This window comes from Oncorhynchus nerka, linkage group LG2, assembly GCF_034236695.1.
Source record: "Oncorhynchus nerka isolate Pitt River linkage group LG2, Oner_Uvic_2.0, whole genome shotgun sequence".
In the NCBI taxonomy this organism is placed as follows: Eukaryota; Metazoa; Chordata; class Actinopteri; order Salmoniformes; family Salmonidae; genus Oncorhynchus; species Oncorhynchus nerka.
In genome coordinates, this window is record NC_088397.1 from 4,431,741 (window position 1) to 4,449,499 (window position 17,759).

The 17,759-nt window shown below is 58.7% G+C and overlaps 2 long non-coding RNA genes across 2 annotated transcripts; both read right to left on the reverse strand.

Annotated features, from left to right (window-relative positions):
- Positions 1 to 13,220: 13,220 nt before the first annotated feature.
- LOC135573266 (uncharacterized) lies at positions 13,221 to 14,482 on the reverse strand. Its single transcript, XR_010464635.1, has 2 exons — positions 13,832 to 14,482; positions 13,221 to 13,789 (listed from the first exon to the last, which is right to left on the reverse strand). It is a non-coding gene; the product is annotated as an uncharacterized LOC135573266 (long non-coding RNA).
- Positions 14,483 to 15,738: 1,256 nt separating this feature from the next.
- On the reverse strand, positions 15,739 to 17,291 carry LOC115127999 (uncharacterized). The gene is made up of 3 exons (XR_010464629.1): positions 17,213 to 17,291; positions 16,526 to 16,835; positions 15,739 to 16,016 (listed from the first exon to the last, which is right to left on the reverse strand). It is a non-coding gene; the product is annotated as an uncharacterized LOC115127999 (long non-coding RNA).
- Between the last annotated feature and the right edge of the window lie 468 nt (positions 17,292 to 17,759).

Consider the following 17,759-nt stretch of genomic DNA (forward strand, 5'->3'; position numbering starts at 1 on the left):
CCATCCCCTGAACCAGCCCTGTCTCCCCTGAACCAGCCCAGTCTCCCCCCCCTGAACCAGCCCTGTCTCCCCATCCCCTGAACCAGCCCTGCTCCCTCCCCCTGAACCAGCCCTGTCTCCCATCCCCTGAACCAGCCCTGTCTCCCCATCCCCTGAACCAGCCCCGTCTCCCCATCTCCCTGAACCAGCCCTGTCTCCCCATACCCCTGAACCAGCCCTGTCTCCCCTGAACCAGCCCTGTCTCCCCATCCCCTGAACCAGCCCAGTCTCCCCATCCCCCTGAACCAGCCCTGTCTCCCCATCCCCTGAACCAGCCCTGTCTCCCCCTGAACCAGCCCAGTCTCCCTCCCCCCTGAACCAGCCCTGTCTCCCCATCCCCTGAACCAGCCCTGTCTCCCCCTGAACCAGCCCTGTCTCCCCTGAACCAGCCCTGTCTCCCCATCCCCTGAACCAGCCCTGTCTCCCCATCCCCCTGAACCAGCCCCGTCTCCCCATCCCCTGAACCAGCCCTGTCTCCCCATCTCCCTGAACCAGCCCCGTCTCCCCATCTCCCTGAACCAGCCCTGTCTCCCCATACCCCTGAACCAGCCCTGTCTCCCCATACCCCTGAACCAGCCCTGTCTCCCCTGAACCAGCCCTGTCTCCCCTCCCCTGAACCAGCCCAGTCTCCCCATCCCCTGAACCAGCCCTGTCTCCCCCCTGAACCAGCCCTGTCTCCCCATCCCCTGAACCATCCCTGTCTCCCTTTCCCCCTGAACCAGCCCAGTCTCCCCATCCCCTGAACCAGCCCTGTCTCCTCATCCCCCTGAACCAGCCCTGTCTCCCCCCCCCTGAACCAGCCCTGTCTCCCCATCCCCTGAACCAGCCCTGTCTCCCCTGAACCAGCCCTGTCTCCCCATCCCCTGAACCAGCCCTGTCTCCCCCTGAACCAGCCCTGTCTCCTCATCCCCCTGAACCAGCCCTGTCTCCTCATCCCCCTGAACCAGCCCTGTCTCCCCTCCCCCTGAACCAGCCCTGTCTCCCCCTGAACCAGCCCTGTCTCCCCATTCCCCTGAACCAGCCCTGTCTCCTCATCCCCCTGAACCAGCCCTGTCTCCCCCCCCTGAACCAGCCCTGTCTCCCCCTGAACCAGCCCTGTCTCCCCATTCCCCTGAACCAGCCCTGTCTCCCCATTCCCCTGAACCAGCCCAATCTCCCCCCATTCCCTGAACCAGCCATGTCTCCCCATCCCCCTGAACCAGCCCTGTCTCCCCCTGAACCAGCCCTGTCTCCCCATCCCCCTGAACCAGCCCTGTCTCCCCATCCCCCTGAACCAGCCCTGTCTCCCCCTCCCCCTGAACCAGCCCTGTCTCCCCTCCCCTGAACCAGCCCTGTCTCCCCATCCCCCTGAACCAGCCCAGTCTCCCCATCCCCCTGAACCAGCCCAGTCTCCCCATCCCCTGAACCAGCCCTGTCTCCCCCCTGAACCAGCCCTGTCTCCCCCTGAACCAGCCCTGTTTCCCCATCCCCCTGAACCAGCCCAGTCTCCCCATCCCCCTGAACCAGCCCTGTCTCCCCATCCCCCTGAACCAGCCCTGTCTCCCCCTGAACCAGCCCAGTCTCCCCTCCCCTGAACCAGCCCTGTCTCCCCATCCCCTGAACCAGCCCTGTCTCCCCCTGAACCAGCCCTGTCTCCCCTGAACCAGCCCTGTCTCCCCATCCCCTGAACCAGCCCTGTCTCCCCATCCCCCTGAACCAGCCCCGTCTCCCCATCTCCCTGAACCAGCCCTGTCTCCCCATACCCCTGAACCAGCCCAGTCTCCCCATCCCCCTGAACCAGCCCTGTCTCCCCTGAACCAGCCCTGTCTCCCCCCTGAACCAGCCCTGTCTCCCCTGAACCAGCCCTGTCTCCCCATCCCCTGAACCAGCCCTGTCTCCCCCTGAACCAGCCCTGTCTCCCCATTCCCCTGAACCAGCCCTGTCTCCCCATTCCCTGAACCAGCCCATTCTCCCCATTCCCTGAACCAGCCCAGTCTCCCCATTCCCCTGAACCAGCCATGTCTCCCCCTGAACCAGCCCTGTCTCCCCATCCCCTGAACCAGCCCTGTCTCCCCATCCCCCTGAACCAGCCCTGTCTCCCCTCCCCTGAACCAGCCCTGTCTCCCCTCCCCTGAACCAGCCCTGTCTCCCCATCCCCCCTGAACCAGCCCAGTCTCCCCATACCCCTGAACCAGCCCTGTCTCCCCATCCCCTGAACCAGCCCTGTCTCCCCATCCCCCTGAACCAGCCCTGTCTCCCCCTGAACCAGCCCTGTCTCCCCCTCCCCTGAACCATCCCAGTCTCCCCATCCCCTGAACCAGCCCTGTCTCCCCTGAACCAGCCCTGTCTCCCCATCCCCCTGAACCATCCCTGTCTCCCCTCCCCTGAACCAGCCCAGTCTCCCCATCCCCTGAACCAGCCCTGTCTCCTCATCCCCCTGAACCAGCCCTGTCTCCCCCCCCTGAACCAGCCCTGTCTCCCCATCCCCTGAACCAGCCCTGTCTCCCCCTGAACCAGCCCTGTCTCCCCATCCCCCTGAACCAGCCCTGTCTCCCCTGAACCAGCCCTGTCTCCCCCTGAACCAGCCCTGTCTCCTCATCCCCCTGAACCAGCCCTGTCTCCCCTCCCCTGAACCAGCCCTGTCTCCCCCTGAACCAGCCCTGTCTCCCCATTCCCCTGAACCAGCCCTGTCTCCTCATCCCCTGAACCAGCCCTGTCTCCCCTCCCCTGAACCAGCCCTGTCTCCCCTGAACCAGCCCTGTCTCCCCATTCCCCTGAACCAGCCCTGTCTCCCCATTCCCCTGAACCAGCCCAGTCTCCCATTCCCTGAACCAGCCCAGTCTCCCCATACCCCTGAACCAGCCCTGTCTCCCCATCCCCTGAACCAGCCCTGTCTCCCCATCCCCTGAACCAGCCCTGTCTCCCCTGAACCAGCCCTGTCTCCCCCTCCCCCTGAACCATCCCAGTCTCCCCATCCCCCTGAACCAGCCCTGTCTCCCCCTGAACCAGCCCTGTCTCCCCATCCCCTGAACCATCCCTGTCTCCCCATCCCCTGAACCAGCCCAGTCTCCCCATCCCCCTGAACCAGCCCTGTCTCCCATCCCCCTGAACCAGCCCTGTCTCCCCATCCCCTGAACCAGCCCTGTCTCCCCATCCCCCTGAACCATCCCTGTCTCCCCTCCCCTGAACCAGCCCAGTCTCCCCATCCCCCTGAACCAGCCCTGTCTCCTCATCCCCCTGAACCAGCCCTGTCTCCCCTCCCCCTGAACCAGCCCTGTCTCCCCATCCCCCTGAACCAGCCCTGTCTCCCCTGAACCAGCCCTGTCTCCCCATCCCCTGAACCAGCCCTGTCTCCCCTGAACCAGCCCTGTCTCCCCCCTGAACCAGCCCTGTCTCCTCATCCCCCTGAACCAGCCCTGTCTCCCCATCCCCTGAACCAGCCCTGTCTCCCTGAACCAGCCCTGTCTCCCCATTCCCCTGAACCAGCCCTGTCTCCTCATCCCCCTGAACCAGCCCTGTCTCCCCCTCCCCTGAACCAGCCCTGTCTCCCCCCTGAACCAGCCCTGTCTCCCCATTCCCCTGAACCAGCCCTGTCTCCCCATTCCCTGAACCAGCCCAGTCTCCCCATTCCCTGAACCAGCCCAGTCTCCCCATACCCCTGAACCAGCCCTGTCTCCCCATCCCCTGAACCAGCCCTGTCTCCCCATCCCCTGAACCAGCCCTGTCTCCCCCTGAACCAGCCCTGTCTCCCCTCCCCTGAACCATCCCAGTCTCCCCATCCCCCTGAACCAGCCCTGTCTCCCCTGAACCAGCCCTGTCTCCCCATCCCCCTGAACCATCCCTGTCTCCCCCTCCCCCTGAACCAGCCCAGTCTCCCCCTCCCCTGAACCAGCCCAGTCTCCCCATCCCCTGAACCAGCCCTGTCTCCTCATCCCCTGAACCAGCCCTGTCTCCCCCTCCCCTGAACCAGCCCTGTCTCCCCATCCCCTGAACCAGCCCTGTCTCCCCTGAACCAGCCCTGTCTCCCCATCCCCTGAACCAGCCCTGTCTCCCCTGAACCAGCCCTGTCTCCCCCTGAACCAGCCCTGTCTCCCCATCCCCCTGAACCAGCCCTGTCTCCCCATCCCCTGAACCAGCCCTGTCTCCCCTGAACCAGCCCTGTCTCCCCATTCCCCTGAACCAGCCCTGTCTCCTCATCCCCTGAACCAGCCCTGTCTCCCCTCCCCCTGAACCAGCCCTGTCTCCCCTGAACCAGCCCTGTCTCCCCATTCCCCTGAACCAGCCCTGTCTCCCCATTCCCTGAACCAGCCCTGTCTCCCCATTCCCCTGAACCAGCCCTGTCTCCTCATCCCCCTGAACCAGCCCTGTCTCCCCTCCCCCCTGAACCAGCCCTGTCTCCCCTGAACCAGCCCTGTCTCCCCATTCCCCTGAACCAGCCCTGTCTCCCCATTCCCCTGAACCAGCCCAGTCTCCCCATTCCCCTGAACCAGCCATGTCTCCCCATCCCCTGAACCAGCCCTGTCTCCCCCTGAACCAGCCCTGTCTCCCCATCCCCTGAACCAGCCCTGTCTCCCCCTCCCCTGAACCAGCCCTGTCTCCCCATCCCCTGAACCAGCCCAGTCTCCCCATCCCCCTGAACCAGCCCTGTCTCCCCCTGAACCAGCCCTGTCTCCCCCTGAACCAGCCCTGTCTCCCCCTGAACCAGCCCTGTTTCCCCATCCCCTGAACCAGCCCAGTCTCCCCATCCCCTGAACCAGCCCTGTCTCCCATCCCCCTGAACCAGCCCTGTCTCCCCCCCTGAACCAGCCCAGTCTCCCCCCCCCTGAACCAGCCCTGTCTCCCCATCCCCTGAACCAGCCCTGTCTCCCCCCTGAACCAGCCCTGTCTCCTCATCCCCCCTGAACCAGCCCTGTCTCCCCATCCCCTGAACCAGCCCCGTCTCCCCATCTCCCTGAACCAGCCCTGTCTCCCCATACCCCTGAACCAGCCCTGTCTCCCCTGAACCAGCCCTGTCTCCCCATCCCCTGAACCAGCCCAGTCTCCCCATCCCCTGAACCAGCCCTGTCTCCCCATCCCCCTGAACCAGCCCTGTCTCCCCTGAACCAGCCCAGTCTCCCCCCCCCTGAACCAGCCCTGTCTCCCCATCCCCTGAACCAGCCCTGTCTCCCCCTGAACCAGCCCTGTCTCCCCTGAACCAGCCCTGTCTCCCCATCCCCTGAACCAGCCCTGTCTCCCCATCCCCTGAACCAGCCCCGTCTCCCCATCCCCTGAACCAGCCCTGTCTCCCCATCTCCCTGAACCAGCCCCGTCTCCCCATCTCCCTGAACCAGCCCTGTCTCCCCATCCCCCTGAACCAGCCCTGTCTCCCCATCCCCCTGAACCAGCCCTGTCTCCCCCCTGAACCAGCCCTGTCTCCCCCCCCTGAACCAGCCCAGTCTCCCCATCCCCTGAACCAGCCCTGTCTCCCCCTGAACCAGCCCTGTCTCCCATCCCCTGAACCATCCCTGTCTCCCCTTCCCCTGAACCAGCCCAGTCTCCCCATCCCCTGAACCAGCCCTGTCTCCTCATCCCCTGAACCAGCCCTGTCTCCCCCTCCCCTGAACCAGCCCTGTCTCCCCATCCCCCTGAACCAGCCCTGTCTCCCCTGAACCAGCCCTGTCTCCCCATCCCCCTGAACCAGCCCTGTCTCCCCTGAACCAGCCCTGTCTCCTCATCCCCCTGAACCAGCCCTGTCTCCTCATCCCCCTGAACCAGCCCTGTCTCCCCCCCCTGAACCAGCCCTGTCTCCCCTGAACCAGCCCTGTCTCCCCATTCCCCTGAACCAGCCCTGTCTCCTCATCCCCCTGAACCAGCCCTGTCTCCCCTCCCCTGAACCAGCCCTGTCTCCCCTGAACCAGCCCTGTCTCCCCATTCCCCTGAACCAGCCCTGTCTCCCCATTCCCCTGAACCAGCCCAATCTCCCCATTCCCTGAACCAGCCATGTCTCCCCATCCCCTGAACCAGCCCTGTCTCCCCCCTGAACCAGCCCTGTCTCCCCATCCCCCTGAACCAGCCCTGTCTCCCCATCCCCTGAACCAGCCCTGTCTCCCCCTCCCCTGAACCAGCCCTGTCTCCCCTCCCCTGAACCAGCCCTGTCTCCCCATCCCCTGAACCAGCCCAGTCTCCCCATCCCCCTGAACCAGCCCTGTCTCCCCCTGAACCAGCCCTGTCTCCCCTGAACCAGCCCTGTTTCCCCATCCCCCTGAACCAGCCCAGTCTCCCCATCCCCTGAACCAGCCCTGTCTCCCCATCCCCTGAACCAGCCCTGTCTCCCCTGAACCAGCCCAGTCTCCCCTCCCCTGAACCAGCCCTGTCTCCCCATCCCCTGAACCAGCCCTGTCTCCCCTGAACCAGCCCTGTCTCCCCCTGAACCAGCCCTGTCTCCCCATCCCCTGAACCAGCCCTGTCTCCCCATCCCCCTGAACCAGCCCCGTCTCCCCATCTCCCTGAACCAGCCCTGTCTCCCCATACCCCTGAACCAGCCCAGTCTCCCCATCCCCTGAACCAGCCCTGTCTCCCCTGAACCAGCCCTGTCTCCCCCTGAACCAGCCCTGTCTCCCCCTGAACCAGCCCTGTCTCCCCATCCCCTGAACCAGCCCTGTCTCCCCCTGAACCAGCCCTGTCTCCCCATTCCCTGAACCAGCCCTGTCTCCCCATTCCCCTGAACCAGCCCATTCTCCCCATTCCCTGAACCAGCCCAGTCTCCCCATTCCCCTGAACCAGCCATGTCTCCCCCTGAACCAGCCCTGTCTCCCCATCCCCCCTGAACCAGCCCTGTCTCCCCATCCCCTGAACCAGCCCTGTCTCCCCCTCCCCTGAACCAGCCCTGTCTCCCCCCTCCCCTGAACCAGCCCTGTCTCCCCATCCCCTGAACCAGCCCAGTCTCCCCATACCCCTGAACCAGCCCTGTCTCCCCATCCCCTGAACCAGCCCTGTCTCCCCATCCCCTGAACCAGCCCTGTCTCCCCCTGAACCAGCCCTGTCTCCCCCTCCCCCTGAACCATCCCAGTCTCCCCATCCCCCTGAACCAGCCCTGTCTCCCCTGAACCAGCCCTGTCTCCCCATCCCCTGAACCATCCCTGTCTCCCCCTCCCCCTGAACCAGCCCAGTCTCCCCATCCCCCCTGAACCAGCCCTGTCTCCTCATCCCCTGAACCAGCCCTGTCTCCCCATCCCCTGAACCAGCCCTGTCTCCCCCTGAACCAGCCCTGTCTCCCCCTGAACCAGCCCTGTCTCCCCATCCCCTGAACCAGCCCTGTCTCCCCCCCCTGAACCAGCCCTGTCTCCCCTGAACCAGCCCTGTCTCCTCATCCCCCTGAACCAGCCCTGTCTCCCCCTGAACCCCCTGAACCAGCCCTGTCCCCCCTGAACCAGCCCTGTCTCCCCATTCCCCTGAACCAGCCCTGTCTCCTCATCCCCCTGAACCAGCCCTGTCTCCCCCCCCTGAACCAGCCCTGTCTCCCCTGAACCAGCCCTGTCTCCCCATTCCCCTGAACCAGCCCTGTCTCCCCATTCCCTGAACCAGCCCAGTCTCCCCATTCCCCTGAACCAGCCCAGTCTCCCCATACCCCTGAACCAGCCCTGTCTCCCCATCCCCCTGAACCAGCCCTGTCTCCCCATCCCCTGAACCAGCCCTGTCTCCCCCTGAACCAGCCCTGTCTCCCCCCCCCCTGAACCATCCCAGTCTCCCCATCCCCCCTGAACCAGCCCTGTCTCCCCCTGAACCAGCCCTGTCTCCCCATCCCCTGAACCATCCCTGTCTCCCCTCCCCTGAACCAGCCCAGTCTCCCCATCCCCCTGAACCAGCCCTGTCTCCTCATCCCCTGAACCAGCCCTGTCTCCCCCCCCTGAACCAGCCCTGTCTCCCCATCCCCCTGAACCAGCCCTGTCTCCCCCTGAACCAGCCCTGTCTCCCATCCCCTGAACCAGCCCTGTCTCCCCCTGAACCAGCCCTGTCTCCCCCTGAACCAGCCCTGTCTCCTCATCCCCCTGAACCAGCCCTGTCTCCCCCTCCCCCTGAACCAGCCCTGTCTCCCCCCTGAACCAGCCCTGTCTCCCCATTCCCCTGAACCAGCCCTGTCTCCTCATCCCCCTGAACCAGCCCTGTCTCCCCTCCCCCTGAACCAGCCCTCCCCCCTGAACCAGCCCTGTCTCCCCATTCCCTGAACCAGCCCTGTCTCCCCATTCCCTGAACCAGCCCTGTCTCCCCATTCCCTCCCCCCCATTCCCTGAACCAGCCCAGTCTCCCCATTCCCTGAACCAGCCCTGTCTCCTCATCCCCTGAACCAGCCCTGTCTCCCCCCCCCTGAACCAGCCCTGTCTCCCCATCCCCTGAACCAGCCCTGTCTCCCCCCCTGAACCAGCCCTGTCTCCCCATCCCCTGAACCAGCCCTGTCTCCCCCCTGAACCAGCCCTGTCTCCCATCCCCCTGAACCAGCCCTGTCTCCCCAGCCCTGTCTCCCTCCCCCTGAACCAGCCCTGTCTCCCCCCCTGAACCAGCCCTGTCTCCCCATTCCCCTGAACCAGCCCTGTCTCCTCATTCCCCTGAACCAGCCCTGTCTCCCCCCCTGAACCAGCCCTGTCTCCCCCCCCTGAACCAGCCCTGTCTCCCCATTCCCCTGAACCAGCCCTGTCTCCCCATTCCCCTGAACCAGCCCAGTCTCCCCATTCCCCTGAACCAGCCCTGTCTCCCCATTCCCCTGAACCAGCCATGTCTCCCCATCCCCTGAACCAGCCCTGTCTCCCCCCCTGAACCAGCCCTGTCTCCCCATCCCCTGAACCAGCCCTGTCTCCCCTCCCCTGAACCAGCCCTGTCTCCCCCTCCCCTGAACCAGCCCTGTCTCCCCCCCCCTGAACCAGCCCTGTCTCCCCCTGAACCAGCCCAGTCTCCCCCTCCCCTGAACCAGCCCAGTCTCCCCCTCCCCTGAACCAGCCCTGTCTCCCCATCCCCTGAACCAGCCCTGTCTCCCCATCCCCTGAACCAGCCCTGTCTCCCCTGAACCAGCCCTGTCTCCCCCTGAACCAGCCCTGTCTCCCCCTGAACCAGCCCTGTCTCCCCATCCCCTGAACCAGCCCTGTCTCCACATCCCCTGAACCAGCCCTGTCTCCTCATCCCCTGAACCAGCCCTGTCTCCCCCTCCCCCTGAACCAGCCCTGTCTCCCCATCCCCCGAACCAGCCCTGTCTCCTCATCCCCCCTGAACCAGCCCTGTCTCCCCCCTGAACCAGCCCTGTCTCCCCCCTGAAGCAGCCATGTGGGGCCCAATGTGATATCATTCCATGGGGCCCAATGTGATATCTTTCCATGGGGCCCAATGTGATATCTTTCCATGGGGCCCAATGTGATATCTTTCCATGGGGCCCAATGCGATATCTTTCCATGGGGCCCAATGTGATATCTTTCCATGGGGCCCCAAATCCCTGGCGGTGCCCCTGCATACCTATGAAAGAAAAAAACATGTACCTCTCAGGGATCGGACCCTTTTTCTCCCCAATTCTCGCCTAAAATGACTCGCTCTGTACCCAAATCTAACTGCTCAGGACCCAAATCTAACTGCCTGTAGCTCAGGACCCAAATCTAACTGCCTGTAGATCAGGACCCAAAATCTAACTGCCTGTAGCTCAGGCCCTGAAACAAGGATATACATATTCTTGGTACCATTTGAAAGGAAACACTTTGAAGTTTGTGGAAATGTGAAAGAATGTAAAGGAGAATAAAACACATTAGATCTGGTAGAAGATAATACAAAGGGAGAAAAAAAACATGCTTTTCTCAATTTGTTTTGTTTTGTTCCATTGTTCCAAATGCTAGTAGAGAAAAGCCATTGTGACTTTAGGAGTCCAGGCGCAATTTAGATGTTCGCCACTAGATGGAAGCAGTGTATGTGCAAAGCCTTATAGACTGATCCAATGAACCATTGCATTGCACTGTTCAAAATGTTGTGTCGAGTCTGCTCAAAATGTGCCGAATTGGGTCAATTGATACATTTTCAAGTACATAACTATAGAGAACATACAAAAAATTATATGGTTATAAAATTTTTTTTAAGTTTACACACTCCCAGGAATGTCATACATGATGTATCATTAGCTTACAGTTCAAGTTAATAACAAACCCGTTGCCGAGAGTTTTGTTATTGTATCTGCTCCTCAAACAATAGGTCCGGTCCAGTCAAAAACGTGATTTACGGTGTTTTATACAGTTGGAATTATACCGTGAAATTGTGGCAAAATATGAGAATGCCCTTTCAGTGTAAGAGCTGTTTTTAAAGACCTCCTGAAATGCCTGTTTTTAGTGGGGGTGGAGTTTTGATCAGTTAGTAGACCAATAAGAAAGAGAGTTCAAAACCTCTCTGCCAATGACAGATTTGTTTTCCCCTCCCCACTCAGACCCCTCCCCTCCCCACTCAGACCACTCCCTACTCAGACCCCTCCCCACTCAGACCCCTCCCCAATCAGACCCCTCCCCACTCAGACCCCTCCCCAATCAGACCCCTCCCCACTCAGACCCCTCCCTACTCAGACCCCTCCCCAATCAGACCCCTCCCCACTCAGACCCCTCCCCCTCCCCACTCAGACCCCCCCCCTCCCAACTCAGACCCTCCCCACTCAGACCCCTCCCCAATCAGACCCCTCCCCAATCAGACCCCTCCCCAATCAGACCCCTCCCCAGACCCCTCCCCACTCAGACCCCTCCCCACTCAGACCCCTCCCCAATCAGACCCCTCCCCACTCAGACCCCTCCCCACTCAGACCCCTCCCCACTCAGACCCCTCCCCACTCAGACCCTCCCCACTCAGACCCCTCCCCACTCAGACCCCTCCCCACCAGACCCCTCCCCAATCCCCCTCCCCACTCAGACCCCTCCCCACTCAGACCCCTCCCCACTCAGACCCCTCCCCACTCAGACCCCTCCCCACTCAGACCCCTCCCCACTCAGACCCCTCCCTACTCAGACCCATCCCCAATCAGACCCCTCCCCAATCAGACCCCCCCCTTAGACCCCTCCCCACTCAGACCCCTCCCCACTCAGACCCCTCCCCACTCAGACCCCCCCACTCAGACCCCTCCCCAATCAGACCCCTCCCCAATCAGACCCCTCCCCACTCAGACCCCTCCCCACTCAGACCCCTCCCCACTCAGACCCCTCCCCACTCAGACCCCTCCCCAATCAGACCCCTCCCCACTTAGACCCCTCCCCACTCAGACCCCTCCCCACTCAGACCCCCCACTCCCCACTCAGACCCCTCCCCACTCAGACCCCTCCCCACTCAGACCCCTCCCCACTCAGACCCCTCCCCACTCAGACCCCTCCCCACTCAGACCCCTCCCCAATCAGACCCCTCCCCAATCAGACCCCTCCCCAATCAGACCCCTCCCCACTCAGACCCCTCCCCACTCAGACCCCTCCCCAATCAGACCCCTCCCCACTCAGACCCCTCCCCACTCAGACCCCTCCCCACTCAGACCCCTCCCCACTCAGACCCCTCCCCACTCAGACCCCTCCCCATCAGACCCCTCCCCACTCAGACCCCTCCCCACTCAGACCCCTCCCCACTCAGACCCCTCCCCACTCAGACCCCTCCCCACTCAGACCCTCCCCACTCCCCACTCAGACCCCTCCCCAATCAGACCCCTCCCCACTCAGACCCCTCCCCACTCAGACCCCTCCCCAGACCCCTCCCCACTCAGACCCCTCCCCACTCAGACCCCTCCCCAATCAGACCCCTCCCCACTCAGACCCCTCCCCACTCAGACCCCTCCCTACCAGACCCCTCCCCACTCAGACCCCTCCCCAATCAGACCCCTCCCCACTCAGACCCCTCCCCAATCAGACCCTCCCCACTCAGACCCCTCCCCACTCAGACCCCTCCCCACTCAGACCCCTCCCCACTCAGACCCCTCCCCACTCAGACCCCTCCCCAATCAGACCCCTCCCCACTCAGACCCCTCCCCACTCAGACCCCTCCCCAATCAGACCCCTCCCTACTCAGACCCCTCCCCACTCAGACCCCTCCCCAATCAGACCCCTCCCCACTCAGACCCCTCCCCACTCAGACCCCTCCCCACTCAGACCCCTCCCCACTCAGACCCCTCCCCACTCAGACCCCTCCCCACTCAGACCCCTCCCCACTCAGACCCCTCCCCACTCAGACCCCTCCCCACTCAGACCCCTCCCCACTCAGACCCCTCCCCACTCAGACCCCTCCCCACTCAGACCCCTCCCCACTCAGACCCCTCCCCACTCAGACCCCTCCCTACTCAGACCCCTCCCCACTCAGACCCCTCCCTACTCAGACCCCTCCCCACTCAGACCCCTCCCCACTCCCCCTCCCCAATCAGACCCCTCCCCACTCAGACCCCTCCCCAATCAGACCCCTCCCCACTCAGACCCCTCCCCCACTCAGACCCCTCCCCACTCAGACCCCTCCCCACTCAGACCCCTCCCCAATCAGACCCCTCCCCACTCAGACCCCTCCCCACTCAGACCCCTCCCCACTCAGACCCCTCCCCACTCAGACCCCTCCCCACTCAGACCCCTCCCCACTCAGACCCCTCCCCAATCAGACCCCTCCCCACTCAGACCCCTCCCCACTCAGACCCCTCCCCACTCAGACCCCTCCCCACTCAGACCCCTCCCACTCAGACCCCTCCCCAATCAGACCCCTCCCCCACTCAGACCCCTCCCCACTCAGACCCCTCCCCACTCAGACCCCTCCCCACTCAGACCCCTCCCCAATCAGACCCCTCCCCACTCAGACCCCTCCCCACTCAGACCCCTCCCCACCAGACCCCTCCCCACTCAGACCCCTCCCCACTCAGACCCCTCCCCCCACTCAGACCCCTCCCCACTCAGACCCCTCCCCCCCACTCAGACCCCTCCCCACTCAGACCCTCCCCACTCAGACCCCTCCCCACTCAGACCCCTCCCCACTCAGACCCCTCCCCACTCAGACCCCTCCCCACTCAGACCCCTCCCAGACCCCTCCCCACTCCCTCCCCACTCAGACCCCTCCCCACTCAGACCCCTCCCCACTCAGACCCCTCCCCACTCAGACCCCTCCCCACTCAGACCCCTCCCCAATCAGACCCCTCCCCAATCAGACCCCTCCCCGACAGTCCTAGTAAAATTCTTGCATTAAAAAAAAGACTCTTCGCCAAGAACCTATTTTTGCTCATTTATTTTGTTGCGTTTTTATTGAAAACAAATCACAGTAATGTCCTTAACTGTTCCCCAGAAATTATTTGCTATTAAGATGAAGAAAAAAAACAGCTGCGCATCGGACCTTTTAAAGAACTAAAAGAATGAGGGAGGTTCCGTGTGGTTCAGTTGGTTATAGAGCATCGGACCTTTTAAAGAACTAAAAGGATGAGGGAGGTTCCGTGTGGTTCAGTTGGTTATAGAGCATCGGACCTTTTAAAGAACTAAAAGGATGAGGGAGGTTCCGTGTGGTTCAGTTGGTTATAGAGCATCGGACCTTTTAAAGAACTAAAAGGATGAGGGAGGTTCCGTGTGGTTCAGTTGGTTATAGAGCATCGGACCTTTTAAAGAACTAAAAGGATGAGGGAGGTTCCGTGTGGTTCAGTTGGTTATAGAGCATCGGACCTTTTAAAGAACTAAAAGGATGAGGGAGGTTCCGTGTGGTTCAGTTGGTTATAGAGCATCGGACCTTTTAAAGAACTAAAAGGATGAGGGAGGTTCCGTGTGGTTCAGTTGGTTATAGAGCATCGGACCTTTTAAAGAACTAAAAGGATTGGTTATATAGAGCATCGGACCTTTTAAAGAACTAAAAGGATGAGGGAGGTTCCGTGTGGTTCAGTTGGTTATAGAGCATCGGACCTTTTAAAGAACTAAAAGGATGAGGGAGGTTCCGTGTGGTTCAGTTGGTTATAGAGCATCGGACCTTTTAAAGAACTAAAAGGATGAGGGAGGTTCCGTGTGGTTCAGTTGGTTATAGAGCATTGGAGCTTTCAACGCCAGGGTCGTGGGTTCGATTCCCACGGGGAAACCAGTATGTGAGAAATAATAAGTAAGAACACGTATGGACTAAGTCGCTCTGGATAAGAGTGACGACTAAAATTGAACTATCAAACTGATATTCACACTTTTATCAAAAAACATACAAGTTATACCTTTTTCGACCTGTTCTGCTCAGATTACAATTCAGTACAAATGTGTTCTGATCATCTGAGTAGTTGGACTGCAATAAAAAGTCAACCTGGAACGTTCCCGTCAATCATTACATCTTTACGACCTGTTCTGCTCAGTACAAATGTGTTCTGATCATCTGAGTAGTTGGACTGCAATAAAAAGTCAACCTGGAACGTTCCCGTCAATCATTGACTGGGTCAGGTGACCAAAAAATGTCCAATCCTGAGCTATTGTGTGTGCGGATCGTCTCAGAGGAACATTTTCTCCTTGCTGTGTACAAATGTGAGCTCTGACTTCTTCAACAGACGTTGTTGGACTCATCAAAAAAGTCAACCTGGAAACGCTCGTCTCTCCACCGGCTTGGCTCATTACATCTTTCTTCATCTGTTCTGCTCAGACTACAAATGTGTTCTGGTTTCTGAGAGGAGAGAGAAAGACAAAGTCATTTTGACAACTAATGGTCAGTAGACATCTCGGTCTAGTCTCCGGGTCAGTAGACATCTCGGTCTAGTCTCCGGGTCAGTAGACATCTCGGTCTAGTCTCCGGGTCAGTAGACATCTCGGTCTAGTCTCCGGGTCAGTAGACAAAAAATCTCCAATCCTGAGTCTCCGGGTCAGTAGACATCTCGGATCTAGTCTCCGAGGAACATTTTCTCCGGGTCAGTAGACATCTCGTCTAGTCTCCGGGTCAGTAGACATCGTGTGTTGGGTCAGCTCCTGGGACTTCTCCGGGTCAGTACATCTTGGTCGTCTCCTAGTTGTAAATGCCATGGGAGATCCTCATCAAACTCTGGTCTGAGTCTCCGGGTCAAGACATCTTGGTCCCTCCGGGTCAAACATCTCGGTCTAGTCTCCGGGTCAGTAGACATCTCGGTCTAGTCTCCGGGTCAGTAGACATCTTGGTCTAGTCTCCTAGTTGTAAATGCCATAGGGAGATCTTCGTACAGGTCAGTAGAACATCTCGGTCTAGTCTCCGGGTCAGTAGACATCTCGGTCTAGTCTCCGGGTCAGTAGACATCTTGGTCTAGTCTCCGGATCAGTAGACATCTTGGTCTAGTCTCCTAGTTGTAAATGCCATAGGGAGATCTTCGTACAGGTCAGTAGAACATCTTGGTCTAGTCTCCGGGTCAGTAGACATCTTGGTCTAACAGAGACATCTCGGAGAGAGAAAGACAAAGTCATTTTGACAACTAATGGTCAGTAGAACATCTTGGTCTAGTCTCCGGGTCAGTAGACATCTCGGTCTAGTCTCCGGGTCAGTAGACATCTCGGTCTAGTCTCCGGGTCAGTAGACATCTCGGTCTAGTCTCCGGGTCAGTAGACATCTTGGTCTAGTCTCCGGGTCAGTAGACATCTCGGTCTAGTCTCCGGGTCAGTAGACATCTCGGTCTAGTCTCCGGGTCAGTAGACATCTTGGTCTAGTCTCCGGGTCAGTAGACATCTTGGTCTAGTCTCCTAGTTGTAAATGCCATAGGGAGATCTTCGTACAGATCAGTAGACATCTTGGTCTAGTCTCCGGGTCAGTAGACATCTTGGTCTAGTCTCCTAGTTGTAAATGCCATAGGGAGATCTTCGTACAGATCAGTAGAACATCTTGGTCTAGTCTCCGGGTCAGTAGACATCTTGGTCTAGTCTCCTAGTTGTAAATGCCATAGGGAGATCTTCGTACAGATCATGTAGTTGTTGAGCAGACAAAGAGGCTCTACTACTTACGTTGTATTTGGACACTTTCTCAGCCATCTGTAACTCTTTGTGAGACAGTTGAGGGACCGGTTCTGTTTCTTCACTCTCCTTTCCCTCCAGTCGTTCCTGTTGAGAGAGAGACAGAGAGACAGACAGACAGAGAGAGACAGAGAGAGAGAGAGAGAGACAGAGAGCGAGAGAGACACAGAGACAGAGAGAGAGAGACAGAGAGCGAGAGACACAGAGAGAGACACAGAGAGAGAGAGACACAGAGAGAGACAGACAGAGACACAGAGAGAGAGACACAGAGAGAGACAGAGAGAGACACAGAGAGAGAGACAGAGAGACAGAGAGAGACATAGAGAGAGACAGAGAGAGACACAGAGAGAGAGACAGAGAGACACAGAGAGACATGGAGAGAGACAGAGAGACACAGAGAGACACAGAGAGAGACAGAGAGAGACAGAGAGAGAGACAGAGAGAGACACAGAGAGAGACACAGAGAGAGAGACACAGAGAGAGAGAGACAGAGAGACATAGAGAGACAGAGAGAGACAATTATAAAGTCAGTACAGTAGTGTGAAATCCCAACAGAAATGTGTCGACTGTTCAGAACCAGAACCAGTGTTTCCTACCCTGAGTTTGCGTTCTCGGTCAGCAGGGGTGTCGGTCCAGAGGGATCGGTCCTTGCTCTCCGGTCCAGCCCTCTTCTTGAAGGTTCTGGCCCCCAGCCCGATGTGCTGCAGCGTTGGAGGAAGCTCTGTCATCCAGGTCTCTCGCACCACGTCCTCCGGACCATTCTGCCAATCAACCATTACAGACAAGGCTGTCAACTCACTCTACCATCTGACCTGGGGTCTGTTCATTAGGAGGCTGTCAACTCACTCTACCATCTGACCTGGGGTCAGTTCATTAGGAGGCTGTCAACTCATTCTACCATCTGACCTGGGGTCTGTTTCTGTAGGAGGCTGTCAACTCATTCTAAATCAAATCAAATTTTATTTGTCACATACACATGGTTAGCAGATGTTAATGCGAAAAATGCTTGTGCTTCTAACACAACAATGCAGTAATAACCAACGAGTAATCTAACTAACAATTCCAAACTGTTTTATACCCTGTAAGGGTATAAATAATGTACATAAGGATATATGAATGAGTGATAAAGATTAACGTAGATTACTGGTCAGTTTATCATATGAAACAACAAAGTAACAGTAAAAAGTGGCTATGTCATGTCCTACACTAAGGATGCAGTGATGATGTAGAGCATATGAGATGAATAATGTTGGGTAAGTAACATTATATAAGGTAGCATTGACCTGGGGTCTGTTTCTGTAGGAGGCTGTCAACTCATTCTACCATCTGACCTGGGGTCTGTTCATTAGAGGAATTAAAATGACACAGTGTAGAATAAGAGTTTAGATGGTAAGAGTGTCTAGAGCACCATAAAGAGTCTAACAATTACTGTCTAGAAACAACTCAGAATAAGAGTCTAGATGTAGAATAAGAGTTTAGATGTAGAATAAGAGTCTAGACATAGAACACAATGTCTAGACGTAGAATAAGAGTCTAGATGTAGAATAAGAGTTTAGATGTAGAATAAGAGTCTAGATGTAGAATAAGAGTCTAGATGTAGAATAAGAGTCTAGATGTAGAATAAGAGTCTAGATGTAGAATAAGAGTCTAGATGTAGAATAAGAGTCTAGATGTAGAATAAGAGTCTAGATGTAGAATAAGAGTCTAGATGTAGAATAAGATAATAGATGTAGAATAAGAGTTTAGATGTAGAATAAGAGTCTAGACGTAGAATAAGAGTCTAGATCTAGAATACGAGTCTAGATATAGAATAAGAGTCTAGATGTAGAA